General features: G+C 44.7%; 1 non-coding gene across 1 annotated transcript; it reads left to right on the forward strand.

Annotated features, from left to right (window-relative positions):
• Positions 1 to 3,065: 3,065 nt before the first annotated feature.
• trnak-uuu (transfer RNA lysine (anticodon UUU)) lies at positions 3,066 to 3,138 on the forward strand. The gene has a single exon. It is a non-coding gene; the product is annotated as a tRNA-Lys (tRNA).
• The last annotated feature ends 9,772 nt before the right edge of the window (positions 3,139 to 12,910 follow it).

Consider the following 12,910-nt stretch of genomic DNA (forward strand, 5'->3'; position numbering starts at 1 on the left):
CCCTGGAACAATCGTATTTCAGGACGACATCCTTATCACGGTTGGAGACACCGAGGAACACCTCCATAACCTGGAAGAGGTGCTACGCCGACTGGACTGGGTAGGCTTGCAACTAAAGAAGTCCAAGTGTGTGTTTTTGGCTCCAGAGGTCGAGTTTTTGGGCAGGAGGGTTGCCGCAGATGGGATCCAGCCTATCGAATCCAAAACGGAGACGTTTCGTCGTGCGCCCAGGCCGGCAACACATCGGAGTTGCGTTCATTTCTGGGACTCTTGAGCTATTTCGGGAACTTTCTGCCAAACTTAAGCACATTGTTGGAGCTGCTACCCTGCGTAAGGGTTGCGATTGGTTTTGGGGGGAGTGTCAGGAACGGGCTTTCAATTGGAACCTGCTTTGTTCTAATAAGCTGTTCATTCTGTACAACCCCTGCAAGAAATTAGTTTTGACATGTGATGCATCATCCTATGGGGTTGGGTGCGCGTTGCAGCAGAGTAATGATGAGGGCCAACTCCAACCTCTGGCTTATGCCTCCAGGTCGCTCTCCCAAGCAGAACGGGGATATGGGATGGTTGAAAAGGAAGCACTCGCATGTGTCTCCGGGGTGAAAAAGATGCACCAGTACCTTTTTGGTAGAAGGTTCGATTTAGAAACGGACCACAAGCCGTTAACATCCCTGTTGTCAGACAGCAAAGCTGTCAATGCCAATGCATCAGCTCGCATACAGCGATGGGCTCTCATGCTGGCTGCGTAAACCATACGGCACCAGCCAGGCACCGAAAATCGCGCTGCTGTGCTCAGCAGGCTTCCACTGGCCACCACTGAGGGGGCAGCGGAGCAAAGCGCTGAGATGGTCATGGCCGTTGAAGCCTTTGACAGCGCAGGCACCCCCTTCACAGCCCGCCAGATCAAAATCTGGACAAACAGAGACCCCCTCCTATCCTTGATTAAGGAATGTGTCCTGACTGGGGATTGGGCGCCCGCACACGGAGCATGCCCTGAGGAGGTCAGACCGTTTCACATACGGATGGATGAGCTCTCCATCCAAGCCGACTGCCGACTATGGGGCAGCCGGTTAGTCATGCCCCAGAAGGGAAGGGAAGCATTCATCAGGGAACTCCACAGCAAGCACACAGGCATCGTGCTAATGAAGGCCATTGCCCGGTCACATGTATGGTGGCCGGGAATTGACTCAGACCTTGAACACTGTTTTCGCAGGTGCACGACATGTGCCCAGCTGGGTAATGTCCCCAGGGAGGCCCCACTCGGCCCGTGGCCCTGGCCCACCAGGCCATGGTCATGTATTCATGTAGACTATGCAGGCCCGTTCATGGGAAAAATATTCCTCATTGTTGTTGATGCATACTCGAAATGGATCGAGTGCATCATATTGAACTCGTGCACGGCATCCACCACTGTGGAGAGTCTGTGTGCGGTCTTTGCGACCCAGGGCTTGCCGGACATCTTGGTTAGCAACAACGGACCGTGTTTCACGAGCTAGCAATTCCATGAGTTCATGTCGGGTAATGGCATCAAACATGTCCGGACAGCACCATTCAAGCCGGCTTCCAATGGCCAGGCAGAACGTGCGGTCCAAATCATAAAACAGGGCATGCTCCGGATTCAAGGACTCTCCCTTCAATTCCGTCTATCGCGCCTCCTGCTGGCCTATAGGTCCCGACCGCATTCGCTCATGGGAGTCCCGCCCGTAGAACTACTCATGAAACGTACATTTAAAACCCTCATTCATCCTGTCCTGTCAGACATTGTTGAGGGCAAGCACCAATCCCAAAATGAGTGCCATGACCGTAACTCAAAGGGGAGATGTATAGAAATTGATGACACTGTATTTGTTCTTAATCACGCTTTGGGGCCCAAGTGGCTTGAGGGTACTCTAATTGGCAAAGAGGGGAATAGGGTCATAGTGGTCAGACTTAACAATGGACAGATATGTCGCAAGCATCTGGACCAAGTAAAAAAAAGGTTCAGCATGGACACTGAGGAGCCTGAGGAAGATCATGAGATGTTGCCCACATCACCAGCAGTGAACGAGCAACAAGAACATTCAGCAGCATGCACAGTCCCTGCGGCCAGCCCGGACAAGCCAGAATCACCACAGGGGACAGAGACTCATGCCAAGGCTCAATGACCAGAGCCCCAACTGCGACACTCCACGAGAGTGCGTCGACCGCCTGAAAGACTTAATCTTTGACCCCAGAAGACGTTGGGGGGGAGGAGGTGATGTCATGTAGGTAACCTTCATGCAACTGTAACCTTCATGTAACAACACTGCATACCGTATACACCTAAGAAATGCACACCTTCACCACAGGGGGTGCACATGTGGGAGACGCTCCTCACCTGGTCATCCAGGCATATAAAGGGAGGTCCCACGCAGGGTATTCACTTCTTGGTCCTGTGAATAAAGGTTCAGGTCACAGAATGACCCTGTCTGCAGAATATGCCTCATGTGAATTTATAATAGTGTGTAAGGACATTACACATGTCATGATTCCTCTGCCCACCTTTGGCTCGTTTGCCATGAAGGATTTCCGAGTTGAGCACTTACTTTGGGAGTCTCGTGTCTGCCATGCGAACTATGTGGCCTGCCCAGCGGAGCTGATCAAGTGTGGTCAGTGTTTCAATGCTGGGGATGTTGGCCAGGATGAGGACACTGATGTTGGTGCGTCTGTCCTCCCAGGGGATTTGTAGGATCTTGTGGAGGCATCGTTGGTGGTATTTCTTCAGCAACTTGAGGTGTCCACTGTACATGGTCTATGTCTCTGAGCCATACAGGAGGGCAGTATTACTACAGCCCTGTAGACCATGAGCTTGGTGGTAGATTGGAGGGCCTGGTCTTCAAACACTCTTCTTCTCAGGCGGCCGAAGGCTGCTCTCGGGTAAATAAAGAGAAACTGTTTCCAGTGGCAGGAGGGTCGATAACCAGGGCATATTTGTGAAGTGTGGGTGTGCGAGAGAAATGTGCTGTTCAGACGGGATCAGTACAGCAGGAGAATGATGTAATGTGCAATGTCAGCAAGTGAAGGGCGCGGTCTCTTTTTTGTCAAGGGCCTGGATAGCTCAGTCGGTAAATCATCAGACTTTTAATCTGGGGATTTAGGGTTCAAGTCCCTATTCAGGTGATGCTTTTAAATTAAAAGTCTCAATTCCTGCTTTCAGGCTACTCAATGAAACATGGGACTGTCACATTGATCTCATTAATGTATCTTCACGATTTGTCACAGCACGATTGTTTTTTTACAATAGAGGGTATTTTCTAAAGTCACAACTTTCTCGTGTAAATTGGGTGTTGTCTTCATTGAGAAAAGCAACGGCTGACACAGGGACTTGGAACCAAGACCCTCATAATAAATCCTGATGCTCCATTCGTGGATGTATTCAACATTACACAGGTTTACAACCTGGTATGCATTCGTTTGGACCATACAATCATTGCTTTACAAGTTTTCAGCTAAAGCTAATAATGTCGCGATGAAAGATATTAACTGTAATGTCTGTAAGCTTGAAATGCTTGTAGCTCCACGCTGTGGACGTGGACGTATTGTGTACTGCAGCTGTATAGTTAATCATTAAACAGAACAGGCAGTTTCTGGAGAGTCCCAAGAGAGCAGCCTGCATGTTAGGAAGCTGTGTGTGCTGTGCTCTGTGAAGATATCACATTTGGCGAACGAGGATGAGATTTTTCGGATATTTAAAGCTTAAATTTTGTTGGTGAAGGATTCAGCCAGCCGACAGAAGACTTTGGAAATTTCCGTCTTTGAAAAAAGCTACAGAAATCCGAGGTAAATACAGCACACGGTGTGAACAGCTAGTGATTAAAAATGGCAGGTGTAATCGGATAATTGGGTGAATATAGACACGACCAGGAACGTTTTAAAGCGCATATGGATCGGCTAGAAATGTATTTCACTGCAAATAACATAACCGAAGTTCCAGACAATTCAGTCCACAACCAGGCTGTGTTGGAACTTAAGGGAGCGATCTTCTTATTGGAGGCAGGTCCGGCATTATACGAAACCCTTGTAAATCTGCTTGTGCCTGACGAGCCAAAGGACACAATGCCTAAAGACATTTTAGCAAAGCTGGAGCAGCACTATAACCCCAAACCGTTAGAAATTGCTTAAAGCTATCGTTACGGAATTCGAAATCAAAAGGCGGATGAAAGTATCGCTGATTACATCATAGCATTAAAAAAAGCTATCGATGCACTGTAATTTTGGAAACTTTCAAAAGCGAGCATTACGGGATTGCTTTATTTGTGGGGTGAAAAATGTGCGATCAGAAGGAAGTTATTCACGACAGATGACTTAACTTTTGAGATTGCTTGTCAGACAGCGAGGTCGATGAGCATGGCTGAACAATATTCCCGAGAATTAAATAATGATTATGGTCGTCAGTCAACCGAGGTAAATCACCTGCAGTTCAAAGTAAAAGATGGGCAGGGCCGAAAGTCTCAGAAACTGCAAATTCTACCCGAGCGTCGAAGTCGTGCTAAAGGTGCCTGGGACAACACACTGCTCCATGTTGTCCATATGTGAAGGCAGAGTGTTTCTTCTGCAGAAAGACTGGGCATCTTGCGAAGGCATGCCGACTGAAGGGAAAACCAGTTTTTAAAGCTATGAGTCCAGCGTTCAAAGATATGAGTCGAAATCCAAAGAGACTTCATAGCATGGAAGAACAACAACAGGACGAGGAGATGTTAGAGTTACATGTCATCAGGAGCACGTGGTTACCGGACAACGATTCAGAAAGCATCAAAATCCACATGGATGTTGCGGGATTCAAGATACCAATGGAAATTGACACGGGTGCATCCGTGAGTGTAGTACCAGAGTCACTGTACCGTGACATATTGCGTGATTTCCAACTGGAGAAATCCAAGATAGAGCTGCGAGGCTACTCGGGAGAGAAAATTCCTGTAGTAGGCCGTATCACCGTACCGGTGAAATATAAAGATCAATTTCAGAACTTGCCTCTAATAGTAGTGAAAGGAGACAAGTCTGCCTTACTGGGAAGAAATTGGTTGAGCTCACTGAAGCTGGATTGGAGTAAGATTTTCTCTGTGGAAACGAGATTTTCATCAACGGAAGAGGTTATCAAGCAGTATCCGAAGGTGTTCTGCAAAATGGGCAGTCCGATCCAAGGCTTCAAGGTGAGTGTCAGGGTACAGAAGGACGCTAGATCGGTTTACTACAAGCCACGTTCTGTACCATATGCACCCAAGGAGAAAGTTATGCAAGAACTCAAAAGACTTGAGACTGAGAACATTATTTGTAAGATAGATCAATGTAATTGGGCTACACCCATTGTTGTTGTACCTAAGTCTGATGGTAAGGTAAGATTGTGTGGTGATTATAAGGTAACCGTAAACCAGATTCTAGAGGGTAATGTCCCCAATACATTGCTGAATATAGAAGATTTGTTCACTGACAGGTGGTCAGACCATCTCAAAACTGGATCTTACGAATGCCTACTTACAGCTTGAACTAGATGAGGAGTCCAAGTCATTTTTGACTATAAATACTCATCTAGGCCTATATCAATTTAATAGGCTACCGTTTGGAGTGTCTTCAGCGCCTGCCATATTCCAAGGGGTGATGAACCAGATTTTGCAAGGTATTGAAGGGGGCGTATGTTATTTGGATGACATACTAATTTCAGCACCAAATAGGCAAATTCATAATAAAATATTGAATGAAGTCCTCAAATGGCTAGAGAAGCACAGAACAAGAATATCTGCTTGGAAGTATGAGTTATTTAAAAACTCAGTGTGGAGTACTTAGGGTACAGAGTAGACAAATATGCTTTTCCATCCAACCATGGAAAAATTGGATGCAATTAGAAATGCACTCACTCCCAGGAATATCACTGAACTTCATTCATTCTTGGGTCTTTTGAACTATTATGGGAAGTTCCTACCAAATTTGGCTATGGTATTACATCCACTGAATGAACTTTTGAAAAAACAGGTCCAGTAGATGTGGTCAAAAGGATGCGAAACAGCATTCAAGGAGTGTAAAAACAAATTGGTAGAGAGCACCATGTTAGTTCACTATGACATATCTCAGGAGATTAAATTAGCATGTGATGCCTCTCCGTATGGAGTTGGGGCAGTGATCTCTCCTGTATTAAGTAGCGGGGAGGAGAGACCAATTGCTTTTGCTTCACACACTGTCAGTGCCAGTGTGAAATATTATGCGCAAATCGAAAGGGAAGCTTTGGCATTAATTTTTGGGGTCAAGAAGTTTCACAAATACTTGTATGGTCGTAAATTTACCATCGTTACGGACCATAAGCCCCTAACAGCAATCTTCCATCCAAAGTCCCCAGTTCCAACATAGCTGCAGCCTGAATGCAGAGATGGGCTATGATTTTTTTCAGCATATACATATGATATTGCATATAGACGATCAACTGGTCACAATAATGCTGATGCAATGTCTAGATTGCTTTCCCCATCACAGGTTACACTCGATAGGGAAGAAGTGTTTTATTTTTCATACGTTGATGAACTGCCAGTCACAGCTGAAGAGATTGGTAGAGCAACCAAACATGACCCAGTGATGTCAAAGGTGTATGAGTATATTGCAAATGGTTGGCCAAATCAGGTAACAGACAAAGATACACATCCATTCTTCATTCGTCGGAATGAATTATCAGTCGATAAAGCTTGTATCATGTGGGGTGCAAGAGTGGTTATAATAAATATATTCAGGTCCAAATTATTAGGAGACCTCCATAACCAGCACCTGGGAATGTGCTTGACCAAGAGTTTTATTTGCAGTTATTTATGGTGGCCAGGTCTTGATAAAGATATAGAGTACATCGTGAGTCAGTGTACGACATGTCAATGGATAAGCAAGCAACCACCACCAGTACCATTACAGCCATGGAAATGGCCTCCCAGGGTGTGGCAAAGGCTACATATTGATTTTGCTGAGTTAGATGGACAACAATTGTTCATTGTAATTGAAAGCCATTCAAAGTGGGTTGAGGTGTTTCCAATGTGGAAAATAAAACAAGTAAAATATTGGACATTTTACGAAAATTATTTTCTGCATTTGGCCTCCCTGAAGAAATTGTTTCAGATAATGGACCACAATTTCGCTCAGAATAATTTGCACAATTCACGAGCAAAAATGGTGTAAAACATACTAAGGTTCCACCATACCACCCTGCTTCAAATGGTGCAGCAGAGCGCACTGTATAAATTGTAAAACGTGCCCTCATAAAACAAATGTTAATTCCAAATCCAAGAAAACGACAGTTGTCATTGGATCACAAATTGGCTAATTTTTTGATTACATATCGAAAAACTCCTCATACAACTATTGGTAGAACACCAGCAGAGTTGTTTCTCAAATGACAGCCACGAACCAGATTCTCGTTATTAAAGAAAAATTTGGCACAGTCTGTAGAAGAGACACAATTAAGACAAAAAGAGAATCACGATAAAGGGAGAGTAAAAGAGAGAAGAGTGGAATTAAACCAGAAGGTGAGAGTGAAGAACCATTAACATAAATGGTTAAAGTGGTTACCCAGAAGAGTGGTGAAGATATGTGGTCCTCGCACATATTTGGTAAAGATGTTTGATAATGGACAGGTTAGGTTTGTCCATATTGATCATATTTTACCTACAGACATGGAAGGAGTTGAACGTGGGAATGATTCAATTATTTCTGAATTTTCAGATAGTTTTGATACACCAGTAGCAAATCCTAAATCCAATGTACTGGCAACAAATCCAGAAGAGAATCAGAATGAAAGTCTGAGTTCGAGTCAGGGAAACAAAGAGCCTGAAGTTAGAGTGAGTGCAAATGAAAATCAAGGAAATTCCGTGGAGGAAAATGTTCCTCAGGATGAGCCTCAAGTGAGTGTGAAATCAACACCATGTTTGGAAGATTCTGTTTGACAGCAAAGGTATCCTCTTCGGAACAGAAAACAAGTGGTAAAGTTAAATTTGTAAATATGTATAAAAATGTAAGTTATTTATGATGCTTGTTATGATGTCTTTTTCATTAAGGAGGGAGAAGTGTAATGTCTGTAAGCTTGTAATGCTTGTAGCTCCACACTATGGATGTGGACGTATTGTGTACTGCAGCTGCATAGTTAATCATTAAACAGAACAGGCTTTCTGGAAAGTTCTGAGAGAGCAGCCTGCATGTTAGGATGCTGTGTGTGCTGTGCTCTGTGAAGATATCACAGTAACAACAATGTTTTATTCCGTTACATTGTGCAACATTTTCTTTACCAATTAGCAACTTCAGAAAGTTCAGTCTGAAGCCCATGGAATATATTAATATGTTGAACTTCAAAAACTGGGCAAGAAATGCCATTTTTCAAACTGTTCAATCTGTAGATGTGTGAGGTAATACATTTGGGGAGGGCTAACAAGGCAAGGGAATACACATTAAATGGTAGGACACTGAGAAATGTAGAGGAACAAAGGCACCTTGGCGTGCAGGACCACAGATCCCTGAAGGTAGCAGGCCAGGTAGATAAGGTGGTTGAGAAGACATACGAGATACTTGCCTTTATTAGCCGAGGCAGAGAATATAAGAGCAGGGAGGTTATGCTTGAACTGTACAAAATGCTAGTTAGGCCACAGTTAGAGTGCTGTGTGCAGTTCTGGTCACCACATTACAGGAAATATGTGATTGCACTGGAGAGGGTACAGAGGAGATTTACGAGGATGTTGCCTGGACTGAAGAATTTTAGCTATGAGGAAAGATTGGATGAGTGGAGGTTGTTTTCGTTCAAACTGAGGAGGTAGAGAAATGGGGTCTGGATAGAGTGGATAGAGGGGTCAATAAGCAGGGGGCAGAGATTTAAAGTAGTTAGTAGAAGGATTATTGGGGAGCTGAGGAAAAATATCTTCACCCAGAGGGTTGTGGTGGTCTGGAACTCACTGCTTGAGAGGCATCAACCATCATCACATTTACAAAGAACTTGGATGTGCACTTAAAGAGCCATAATTGACAGGGCTATGGACCAAGTGCTGGAAGGTGGGATTAGGCTGGGTAGCTCTTTTTCGACCTGCGCAGACACGATGGGCCAAATGGCCTCCTTCTGTGTTGTAATTTTTCTATGACTCCATGACTCAACCTCACGGCCAATTTTTGTATCATCTGCAAACTCCTTAATTATACACCCTATATTTAAAGAAAAGAAAGTCTTACATTTATATAGCATCTTTCATGACCTGCAGACTTCTCAAAGCGCTTTACAGCTAATGAAGTACATGGAGTGTCGTCACTGTTGTAATGTGGAAAACACGGCAGCCAAATTAGTGCACAAGCTAGCTCCCACAAACAGCAATGTGATAATGACCAGATAATCCGTTTCTTTTGTTACCTGGATACAACGATAAATATTAGACAGGACACCAGGGATATCGTCCCTGCTCTTCTTCGAAATAGTGCCTTGGGATCTTTTACGTCCACTCGAGAGAGCAGATGGGGCCTCGGTTTAATGTCTCATCTGAAACACAGTGCAGTTATTTGAGATGAGGAAAGACGGGAGGAAGCCCGAGTGGAGTATATTTGTCGATGTGGACGTGTTGGGCCGAATGGCCTGTTCTGTGCCGTATATCCTATGTAATTCTATGTAATCTATGATTACATGAAGTTGGGATTGTTCTCCTTATGGCTGAGAAGGTTCAGAGGAGATTTGATTGGGGTGTTGAAAATTATGAATGGTTTTGATAGAGTAAATAAAGAGAAACTGTCTCCAGTGGCAGGGCAGGAGGGTTGGTAACCAGAGGGTATTTGTGAAGTGTGGCTGGCTGAGAGAAATCGGATCAATGTGGAAAGATGTGAATGATGTAATATGCAATATCAGCTAGAGAAGATCGCTGTGTTACCTTTGTGCCAAGAGCCTGGATAGCTCAGTGGGTAAATCATCAGACTTTTAATCTGAGGGTCTAGGGTTCAAGTCTCTACTCGGCGGTGGTTTTAGTTCAATGTTCTCGCTTCTCTCTTTCAGACAACCCCACGAAAGATGAGCCTTTCACGCTGATATCATTCATGAATCTTTAAGTAGTGGGGAAAATGTTGGAATCAATTATTAAGGATGAAATAGCAATGCATTTGGAAAGCAGTGACAGGATTTGTCCAAGTCGGCATGGATTTATGAAAGGGAAATCAAGCTTGACAAATGACTGTAATTTTTTGAGGATGTAACTAGTAGAGTGGACAAGGGAGAGCCAGTGGGTGTGTGTATTTGGTCTTTCAAAAGGCCTTTGACAACGTCCTACACAAGAGATTGGTGTGCAAAATGAAAGCACATGGTATTGGGGGTAATGTACTGGTGTGGATAGAGAATTGGTTGGCACACAGGAAGCAGAGAGTCAGGATAAACGGGTCCTTTTCGGAATGGGAGGCAGTGACTAGTGGAGTGCCGCATGGCTCAGTGCTGGGACCCCAGCTCTTTACAATATATGTCATTGATTTGGATAATGAATTGAGTGTAATATCTCCAAGTTTGCAATTATAATAAACTGGGTGGCGGTGTGATCTGTGAGGAGGATGCTCAGAGGCTGCAGGGTGACTTGGACAGGTTAGGTGAGTGGGCAAATGCATGGCAGATGCAGTATAATGTGGATAAATGTGAGGATTTCACTTTGGTGGCAAAAACACGAAGGCAGAATATTATCTGAATGGCTTAGGAAAAGGAGAGGTGCAACGAGACCTGGGTGTCATGGTTCCTCAGTCATTGAAAGTTGGCATGTAGGCACAGCAGGCAATGAAGAAGGCAAATGGCATGTTGGCCTTCATAGCTAGGGGATTTGAGTATAGGAGCAGGGAGGTCTTACTGCAATTGTACAGGGCGTTGGTGAGGCCTAACCTGGAATATTGTGTTCAGTTTTGGTCTCCTAATCTGAGGAAGGACGTTCTTGCTATTCAGGGAGTGCAGCGAATGTTCACCAGACTGATTCCAGGGATGGCTGAAGTGACATATGAGGAGAGACTGGATCAACTGGGCTTTTATACACTGGAGTTTAGAAGGATGAGAGGGGATCTCATAGAAACGTATAAGATTCTGACGGGATGGGACAGGTTAAATGCGGGAAGAATGTTCCCAATGTTGGGGAAGTCCAGAACCAGGGGACACAGTCTTAGGATAAGGGGTAGGCCTGTTAGGACTGAGATGAGGCGAAACTTCTTCACTTAGATAGTTGTTAACCTGTGGAATTCCCTAACGCAGAGAGTTGTTGATGCCAGTTCATTGGATATATTCAAGAGGTAGTTAGATCTGTCCCTTACGGCTTTAGGGATCAAGGGTTCTGGAGAGAAAGCAGGAAAGGGGTACTGAGGTGAAGGATCAGCCATGATCTTATTGAATGTTGGTACAGGCTCGAAGGGCCGAATGGCCTACTCCTGCAACTATTTTCTATGTTTCTATGTTTCTATTTGAAACTGCCCAATTTTTCTTTTAAATAGAGGGTATTTTCTAATGTCACTGTTTTCAAGTGTAAATTGGGTGTTGTCTTCATTGAGAAAAGGAGCAGTCACACAGGGACTTGGAATCGAGACCCTCATAATAAATCCTGATGCTCCATTAGTGGAACAGAGGGATCTTGGAGTGCGTGTCCACAGATCCCAGAAGGTAGGAGGACAGGTGGATAAGGTGGTTATGAAGGTGTACAGAATGCTTTCCTTTATTAGCTGAGGAATAGAATACAAGAGCTTGAACTGTATAAAACACGGCCAATTTTTGTATCATCTGCAAATATCTGAATAATACCCACTACATTTAAAGAAAGAAGAGAAAGGCTTGGATATATATAGCATCTTTCACGACCACTGGGTGTCTCAAGCGCTTTAAAGCCAATGAAGTAACAGGATGTAGTCACTGTTGTAATGTGGGAAACACGGCAGCCAATTTACACAAAGCAAGCTCCCTCACACAGCAATGACCAGATAATCTGTTTTTGTTATGTTGATTGAGAGATAAATATTGGCCTTCTTCTCTTCTTCGATGTAGTGCCATGGGATCTTTTACGTTCATTTGAGAGGCCAGACGGGGCCTCGGTTTAACGTCTCAAAGACGGCACCTCGGACAGTGCAGCACTCCCTCAGCACTGCACTGGAGTGCAGGCATAGATATTTTGAGATGAGGAAAGACGGGAGGAGGCTTGAGTTATGCATAACCGGTGGCATGGACTAGTTTGGCTGAATTGCCGGTTGTGCTGTATATCGTGTGTAATCCGATGTAATCTGATGTAATCCGATGTAATCTATGATTAACTGAAGCTGGGGTTGTTCTTCATAGTGCTGAGAAGGGTGAGAGGAGATTTGATAAAGTTGTTCAAAATTATGAATGTTTGTGATAGTCATCATAGGCAGTCCCTCGGAATCGAGGAAGACTTGCTTCCACTCTTGGAATGAGTCTTTAGGTGGCTGAACAGTCCAGTACGAGAGCCACAGTCCCTGTCACAAGTGGAACAGTCATTGAGAAAGAGATGGGTGGGACAGGGTTGCCACATGTTCTTTCCGCTTCCTGCGCTTGCTTTTTGCATGCACTCAGTGATGAGATTCGATGAGCTCAGCGACCTCCCGGATGCACTTCCTCCAATTAAGGCGGTCTTTGGCCAGGGATTCCCAGGTGTCGGTGGGGATGTTGCACTTTATCAGGGAGGCTTTGACGGTGTCCATGAAACGTTTCCCCTGCTCACCTTTGGCTCGTTTGCCATGATGAATTTCCGAGTTGAGCACTTGCTTTGGAAGTCTCGTGTCTGGCATGCGAACTATGTGGCCTGCCCAGTGGAGCTGAGCAAGTGTGGTCAGTGCTTCAATGCTGGGGATGTTGGCCTGGACGACGACACTGATGTTGGTGCATCTGTCCTCCCATGGGATTTGTAGCATCTTGCAGAGGCATCGTTGGTGGTATTTT

The sequence above is a fragment of the Pristiophorus japonicus genome, chromosome 9, assembly GCF_044704955.1.
Source record: "Pristiophorus japonicus isolate sPriJap1 chromosome 9, sPriJap1.hap1, whole genome shotgun sequence".
Classification (NCBI taxonomy): Eukaryota; Metazoa; Chordata; class Chondrichthyes; family Pristiophoridae; genus Pristiophorus; species Pristiophorus japonicus.